This window comes from Melanaphis sacchari, unplaced genomic scaffold, assembly GCF_002803265.2.
Source record: "Melanaphis sacchari strain LSU unplaced genomic scaffold, SCAv2.0 Contig4_pilon_pilon, whole genome shotgun sequence".
In the NCBI taxonomy this organism is placed as follows: domain Eukaryota; kingdom Metazoa; phylum Arthropoda; class Insecta; order Hemiptera; family Aphididae; genus Melanaphis; species Melanaphis sacchari.
Genome location: NW_020271335.1, coordinates 10,315,672 through 10,325,766, shown reverse-complemented (window position 1 = coordinate 10,325,766; position 10,095 = coordinate 10,315,672).

Here is a 10,095-nt window from a genome sequence, read left to right as displayed (position 1 = left end):
TAATATCATAATAATAATAGTAATAATAATAGTTGAACCGCAATATTATATTCATCGACTATAATCTACCTTGGTTGAAAATTGTTCTCTGTGATATGGGAATTTTAAAACGCGGTCTGTCAATCGTTTTTTATCCATGAAAATCCGAAAATTATGGAGGTAATTGTATATAGTTGTTCTAGTTGTAATAAATATGCAAAATATATTCATTATTCAATATTCAATAGTATTAAAATAAACAAGTAACGATTGCACGTAAAGTTACATTAAATTGTAAATTGCATTTCACATATTATATACGGCCATAATATAATCACAACGCATTTAATTGTATTTGTATAGCATACTTCATAGGTTATGTATCTATTTATTTGTGAAAATAGCTCTCATAAATTTAATTGATACTGAAGAGGCGATAACCAAAAAACAGCATATTAAAACACAAAAACATATAATTAATTTTTTTATCTCCAATTAATTTTTTTTACATCTTTAGTTTATATTATCAGTCTAAAAAAATGTTACTAATTATTTATTTACTCAAATTATAAAAAGTAAATTAAAATTCAATGAAGTATATAATGGTAAATAAAAGCAAAATCACATATTTTGAAAGGGCGTGATGGTGCATAAATATCCTGGAAAAACTCAGTATGTACCTACTAAATATAACACATTTTCGTTGTTAGTACGTATAGAGATTGTCATGGTTCGAAAAGTGGATAGAAAGGTACCTAATAGCATTGATTTTAAAATATTTTTAAATATTTTAATGGTAGTTGGTACCATGGCCCATGGGCCGAAAAATACAATAATTAAGACCAAATCAACTAATAAATAAACATAAAAGTTAGATGATTAGGTATGTTCGTTATTACCACATATCAGTAAAACAAGTTTTTAATTAAAGCCTAGACAAAACTAAACATTTTTAATATTTGTTAACTTTTTGTGTATCTACCATACAAAGCTTTATTTGAATAATTATTAAAAGGATTTAAATTTAAATATTAATTAAACAAGAATTCACTTTTAGACAAGTATCGTATACTAAATGATAGAAGTAGATTAAAATAAATGGGGCGATGGCGTTAATAACCAATTAATTTCAGTTTAAGGTTAAAAATATGTTTCATTTGTTAAACGGTTGTCTTAGTAGATAATATTCTTTTGCTAGTGTAGATATATGATATGGAAATGTGATTTTTTCATAAATTTTCTTAATATATTATTATTATAAGTTATAATTATTTAAAAACTTATATATTAAAAAAGATATAGCTGTGTACTGGCATGTCGTGTGTGCATGTATGCGTTATTATTGCATGCACGTGATTGTGTGTGGTCCGCCTATATAAAATCATAATACTGTATAGTGTATTGTGTCTATGACAAGTCAAATGACAAATGAATAACAGTCCTTATGGAAAAGTACGGCGATTGTCGACTTAAATATATGCATGCAATAGCTTGATATAAATGTATATAAACATATATACTACATACATACCTAGTATATAATATATATAATATATATATTATATAACCTATATTATGTATGTATACTATGTATAGGTACTCGGGTATACGATGATACGAGAATCCATCCGTTCCTTGTACCAGTATGCGACTACCCCCGACTCATTTATATACGAGTATATATATATGTATTATTAGCTAAAAGTTATTATACTTATTTTATGTTCATGTGCGTGTGTATGCTGGTATGTTGTCGACGTTAATTGTATAACTGAGCCGGATGGGTTGGTATCGGCTGAGAGGGGAGGGGCAATGAGAAGGGGAAAAAAGTAGGTATATAGGAATTTAATTTCTATACAGAGTGGTATCCTTCTATTTTAACTATATATAACATTGTTTGTGTCGAATAATGATGATATATTAATAAAAATATATTCTTACTGGATGTGATTTTTTTTTAATACTAGACAATTTGTATGCATTACATCTTAAAAACTTCTTATGTTACATAAGTTATATGTTTTGAAAATATTCTTTTATATTGTTATATATGATTACAAAATAACATTTTTGAAAAAATTTATTGATTTTTATTATTTTTTATCATTTTTAAGTTTTTAATAAAAATATACATTTTTAATTTAGTAGGTATCCGAAGTAGAATATGTTTTTGAGTATTTCAATCTTTATCGAATTTTAAGTTAAATTAAAAGTTTAAGTTTCCACGAATATTTTTAAATCATCACAAAATAATTAACACATCATTATTTATTAAATAAGACGTTATTTTGTCTAAATTGGAACTTACATTTTTTTAAAAATAATTGTTATAATATATTATTTAGATTTTATGATTTTAATGTAAATTACTTATGACGAATCTTGTATAAAGTTTTCAAAATTTAAGTACAAAAATAAAAGTTTTTCTGAATTTTATACTATAAAATAGTTAGCATTTTTTTTTGCGATTTTGACGAAATTTATTTTACTTAAAATGCACATAAAAGTATATAAATAGTGCCTATATATTTTTAATATTTTTATATAGATATAAGAATAACATTTAAAGAATATTGACAATCTTATATTAAATTTTCAAAAATTTTAATTCAACGAATAATTTTTTATCGACATTTAAAGAAATAAAATTAAAATAATTCAAAAAAATATCTTTTACCTATAAATAATTCAAAAAGAGTTAAAACAATTTGAAAACTTGATTGTATAGTGAAAAATGATTAAATAAATATTTGCTGAAAATTTCAAATATCAATTGTTATTTTACTTTGTAATACAATAAAATATCAAAAATTGTTTCAAAATAAATAATTGTTTTACTGTGAATATCGAATGTTATTTATGTACTTAAAATGCTCATAAAAAACTAATTACACATTGCTGTAGAATTTTTTTTTCATATCTAATTTGAAAAACTAATAAAAATCTTGTATTAAATTTTTAAATTTTAGGTATAAGAATAAAAATTTTTATGAATTTTTAACCACAAAATAGTTTACTAATTTTCGTGATTTTTATTAATTTTGTCAAAATTATAACTTAAAATGCTTATAAGAATATATAGTGACTATAGATTTATGATATTTTTTAATCAAGAAATCAACAATTTAAGCGAAGCTTTATATTAAATTTTTAAGAATATCTACTCAGTAAATACTTTTTAATCGACATTAATAAAAATAAAATTTAAAGTATCTTTTGTCAATAAATATCTCATCAAAAATAGTTAAAATATTTTGATAATTTTATCGCAAATAAAAAAAAAAATTGATGAAATTTTTAAGTATCTATTCAAGGACGTACATAAAAAGTTTTGGGGTGTTTTTGAAAATCAGATATTAAAAAATAGAACTTTTTTTAATAAATTTAATATAGGAATACCTAATACCTAATAGGAAATATGCCAATAATGCACAATATGTATAATTTTATTTTTTTTATAAATTCTGTTTAAGTATTTTAATTTTATTTTTAAAATTATTTTAAAATGTTAATTTGTTAGTATTACATTTTTATTTTGCTTTAGCCGATTTTTCACAAACACAACGTAATATTATACGCCTGTCTAAAAGTATAATATAACGATTAACATTAAAATTGAATAAGTAAATAACCATACAAATAAAGAAATATTTCGGGAGGTGTTTGAACACCCAAAACACCCCCTTGTGTATGTATCTACGGTTATTTATTTTCGAGTTGCAAAAAAAAAAAAAAAACGATTTTGTCAAAATATGGATTGGGTAAAAAATCCCGTTTCCCCTTAATTTTTCGTTTGTTTTTTTCAATTATAAAATAAGTACAGGAAATTTTTAAACTTGACTTTTCTAAAGAGCAAACTAGATTCAATTAAATACCCAATACTTTTCTTATTTTTGAAAATTGAAACATTTTATCGACAACTTATTGTGTACTCATCCAGAAAAAAGATATCATGATAAAATCAATACATTCATCGCTTCGCTTAGAATATAAAACGTATGTTGTGTTCAAAAAGTAAAAAATATTTTGTAGTGTCTTAAAATTATGAAAAACATTAAAAAATATTTTTGATTTACATCAGAAAATATTTATTATATAATATTATATACAACTGTCAACTAAACAACTAAGGTGAATATTTAATAGTAAATAATCAACAATCACTATTTTAATAACTCACTATTCAGCAAATTTTGTACATAGTTTATAAATTTATTAATTTTAAGTAATAATTTTTATAATAGGTTGTATTAGTACATAATGTTGCATAAAACAGGTGTGGTGTATCTACTGGTATACACGCGACTTATTTATACGTAGATTTAATATATTACTCCATTTTTTCCTTCGTATTGTATTACGATTTAAACTGCATCAATCAGTTTGTATTACTTTACTCGCATCATAATTTTTGTTGTTGTTATATCTTATATTATTTAAAGTAAAATACTTATATGACAATATGTTAAATACTTACCTCAAATCTAAACAATAAAAAATTTAAGCTTAGATAACTACAATATTATCATATATTTCTCATCAATCTATTTATTTGAATACATTAAATATTAAAAACAATGGTTTTTTTATATTTTATACCTATATTGCGTGGACATAGTTAAGAATGTATGTATTATGTACAATGTACATGCGTATGTACCTATTACTTATTAAACTTGAAAAAATTGTGCGCCCTTTTGCGATTATTGTTGATTTGAGCTATTAGATTTCTGAGTTAATTAATGTTATTATTTAATATTTCAAAGACTTTATTTATAATGAACTCTGCTGTATTTATATTTAACGCCAGCTATATACAAAATATTTTAAAATGTTACCTTTGATATTATTATTAGGACAATATAGGTACTATCCGTACTCAGATTAACGTAAATAAAATGAGTGCACCTACATTTGGCCCCAAAAATTTAGTGACTTCATAATCCAAATATCCAAAATAACCAAATATTATACTTATATAGGTTATGGATATAATAAAATATTTAATCTTTAATTAATATATTAAATTTGTATTAGCTGTATTGCGTTGTTTAAAATCAATATTAAATAGACTAATTACTGTAATATAGGTAATAATTAATAATTATTTTGTTTCTAATATCCATACAATCTTTGTAACTGTTGTCAGTGTATGAGTGTATTCCAAAAATGAAGAATTTTAGTCTTTATGTATGGGCGTATTATAATTTTTTTATTTTAATAGAATGCAAAATTTTTATTACACAATACGACATATGGTTCTATTTTACGTAAAACACTTAATTTAAAATTATTTTTCAATATAAATGAATCTTAATTTAGGGATATTTGAGGGTGTTTTGTTGAGTAGATACATTAACATTAACATGAATGGATAGAACTTAGTTGGCTCTTGCAATTAGTCCAATTTCTTTAAATTAGGCACTGGGTACCTACATTATTATGTGCATACTTACTTACGTTAGAACAATTTATTTTAAACCCCAAGAAATTTGTAAGAAATAATAGTGCATTATATAAAGTCTACCTAATATGAGTAAGCAAAAAAAGTCTATAGATAAATTCAGCTTAGAAATCGTATATATACAATTAAATACATTTAAGTAAATTCTAATCAAACCATAAATTCAATATTTTAGAAAAATAATCTTTAATAAAATGTGTCGAAGTTTAACTTTTTACAATTTTGAGTTTTAAGAACTAATGAAGCTCTAAATGTAACATAAATGTATAAAAAATTACAAAATGTGTTAAAAAATATATTTATATACCTATGTCAATGCTTATATTATTAATTGGATTTAGTATCTGATTATTGAGCAAGATCTTTAATAAAAATTATAGGTATTTAGTTTAAAATATCCGTAAAAAATATGTTAAAGTTACATTTTGAATATTATTATTAATGTTCAACTTAGTTTAATAATTTTATTTTGTATATTAAGAATTCATTAGAATTAATTAAAAAAAATCTATTTGTTTAATTCAATTTAGTATTAAATTAATTAATACCTTTATTTTAAGAGAAATTTACATGAGTGTTTATTAATTTCGCTAGACATTTTTATTTGTAAGAGAATTATTGATTTAGCCAATAATTCCCTCCACTGAACTATGATATATTGATATACATTGATTTTTCTGGAAAATTTATGATTAAACACTTAAACTAAATTTGTAGTAAATTTGTAACAAAATAACATTTTTAAATACTCTAACCGTAACATATTCATATTTATTCCAGAGGAGATCGTTTATCATGTTGCATGCATTTCATAATCTGTACATGATTTATGTTTTTATACATTGGTACTATAAAAAATAAAAGTACAAGTCTTATTGATTAAATTTTCTAATACATTTACATGTTAATACTTAATACGCAATTTACTAAAGCACATAGGTATAAAAAAATATTTTGGTTTTCACTTGTATTGAATTTAAAAATACAAATTGATTCGTTCAAGAAAATGTTATAATAACATTCGTTTTTCCTCGTTATTATATAAATGATAATATGTATAAAATATGTTGGAACTAATTTATTGTATACATAAATCGATCATTTTTATGATTTATCCCGTAAAAGCATTTTACTGACTAAATGCCTTTCTTAATTAATAAATTTAAAAATGATAAGAATTGGGTAAATGTTGGTACGATAATAATATATCGTGTTAGTGCATATAGCACAATAGAATATCATTATAGTATTTTTAGTTATGAATTTGAAAATCGTAATCAATATTTATCTTATAGTTTATCTACAAAATTACACTTATGTATAAACTTTTTACAATTAAAACTAGTGCTTTGATACATAAAAACAAGGTATTTTGGTATCGAATTAAATAGCTTATGCAGTTTTTCACAAAATCTATTAAGATAATTTAAAATTATATTTCTTTTAAGGAAATAAACCATAACTCAGTCATATTATTAAATATTATGTCTTCAATTATGCGTAAATATTGTGAACTATTTTCAGAAATTTTTAGTTATCAAGTTTTTTATACGACGGCAGAATACTAGAATATTCTACATTACAAAACATTAAAATAATAATGCATTTGTTTATACAAGATTTTTTGATATGAAATTGTTATTTTTTTAAAATCATCTGGCATTGTATTTATAAAAATTAAATTTTTAAAATTGTGTTATAACTGGAATTTACAATCAGTCAGAAATAGATAAGTACATTTTAGTTTTTTGTAATGTTTAAAGTTGAACTTAATGTTAATTTTTTTCCTTTATCTCTAGAAATATTTAAATTTTTCTAATGAATCACTTTTATTTTATTTTATTTAATGGTTCATCCCACCTGTACAGTCTCGACACTATGACTTGCTTTTGCTCATTTAATCTAACTAGAGGCCCGCTTCACATGGACGCGTACGTACGCGGAGCGTTTCAATTTACATTGTTTAAAAGGACATTATACCAACATTTACTATCTCAGTCTCTCTAATAGATAATATAGAAAAACCTTGTGAGAGAATTACAACTATAGTGGGTGTTTTATCAAAGTTAAAGTATTGCCTATAGCAGCTTAAATTCGAAAAATTTAGTGCATAATTCCATATTAGCGGAATCTAGTAAAATCTCTAATTAAAATAATGTCAAATTTTTATAATTTGCTATAAAAATAAATAATGTCAAAAAATATCTCCTGTAATAAAATTTCTTTTCTCTCAATTTCATATTGATATTAATAAATATATAATTTTTGTTTAAAACTCGCCATGATTTTATGAAAATTAAGTACTTATAAAGATAAATGGACAAATGGGTGAAAAGGGCACTATTATAGTGCCAAAAGAAATCTTAGTTAAGTTTTTACAGGTAAAGGAATTATTGAATAAATAATATTAGTGACAAATTTCATCAAATTTTTAAAATGATTGTTCCAAACATTTAATTATAAACGCACTTTAAAAAGGAAATACTACATATATGTTTTGTAAAAGTAAAATAATACGAAATAAGAACAAATTAAAATGAATATGTAGGAATAGAATATTTTTAACAACTACGCATAAACTAAAACAAAAAAATGTTTGCGATAAAACGTGCAATATTTCAGCTTATTACTAAAGTTAAATTGGATATTATATTATTATTTATTAATGCTTGGCACTAAAAATAAAATGGACTTTGAAAATTACGATAGGTTATTCTTGCTTTGGATAGTCGACTCACTAATATTTTGAATAATGTTTTATATAGGTACCTACCATTAGGCATTAACATATTATTTTAATCTTTAGAAATTTTTACAAAATTGTGTGTTAATAATTTAATATACTATATTATACCATGAAATGTTTTCTCCAACTGTCCATGTCTATACATATTTAGATAACACAGGCAAAAGTTACGCTCATCGTACAGCAATGTCGTACATTTCAGTTGGAATTTTTCCTAGCAATAAATATCAGATTACTTTTTTTAGCTAAATTAGAATTTCAATTTAGATTGAATTTATAAAAATAGTAAATATCATTAGACTATATTTTTTTGGATTTTTTTAAAAGAAATTTAGTAGGTATAGTAAAAAAAATGCGTATTACATAACATTTTAAATGTTTTAAGAGGAACCAATATTATAAATTTTAATTTTTCCATCTGTTCCACGTATTGATATGTTATATACATATGCTATATACTATATATTATACATCACACATATGGTATATAATATTAATGATATAAATTATATAACATACTACGTATACATAAGTTATATATTACTATATTATTAGTGTATACAATATAATTTTAAATTTTATAAATAAGAAAACTTTCTGAGGTTTTATCACATGATTTTTAGTATAATTTAAAAATATTTTAAAAAACTGGCAACTCGCTCTGTTGTAGATTTAATAAGTGGGTTTTGTGCGTACTTCATCATTAAGAAGATCACTGTAATAGATGTGTTACTGTGTTACATTGTTTGAATCAAATAATAAAATCATTTTATTTGACAAAATAATTCTACGTTAAAGTGATGGGTGAATAAACATCAATTTCTTAATCTCTATGTTTATTACATATTTATTATTAGCGTTTTCTGAACTTGTTAGTTTCAACTATTTTTTTTTAAAAAACATTTCTTATAAATTATAATATACCATCTTATTACACTCATTTTAGAAAACAAAATTTTTTTAAATATTTATTTTAGGTATATAATTTTAAGTTTTTGCAAAACATAAATAATGGTAAAATAATTGAAATGATTAACTTGGATTTTTATTATAACTTTTTGTAAGAATATATTTTTATTCTTTAGTAATAGGTACAAGGTACTATTGGGTACTTAAATACTCAATAATGAATAAAGCGTTATTGACTATTTTTAAAATACCGAAATGTAGGTAACTATGTTTGAGTATTGATGTGCTTATATGTAGATATATTTTTAACAACCAAAATAAATGACAATGATGTTACCCGTAGTAACACCTGATTTAATTTTATTTTAGAAATAGTCACGAGAAGAAAAATTTAAAATAATTGTATCTAAAAAAAAAATATCTAGAGTATAATATAAATAGTTAATGGATATGATTATTATCTACTCAATATAGATAAACGCATAAACATTATCAGAAACGACCCATACTAAGTCATCATTTAAAGCTCACTATTAATTAAATAATATGAAAATTATGACATTTTCAATGCTGTGCATTTGTTTTATCCTGCAACATAATATATAATTATTAATTTGTACAGTATTAATTTTATACTACATATTATTTGCAAAATATCTAATAAGAAAATAACATTTGTGTAATAAATACAAATGCATAATACTAAATTAATAAAATTTATAAATATTGTCTTTAGACTTTAACAATTTCTAATAACTCCTATTACTCCTTTAAAGACAAACATAAAACGATTAATACAAAGGAAATAATTTATTTTGTAATAATATAAACTGCGTCCTGTGTGGGATAACGATAAGGCGTAGTGCGTTGATGTAGTCGTATTTTGGATATACCTTATACCTACATACCTTTCATCTTAAAATCAAGTGCAGGCTCATAAAAATGCAAATAACACAAGTAAGTATAATTTTTTTTCATGTAAATCGTTCGTGGACCG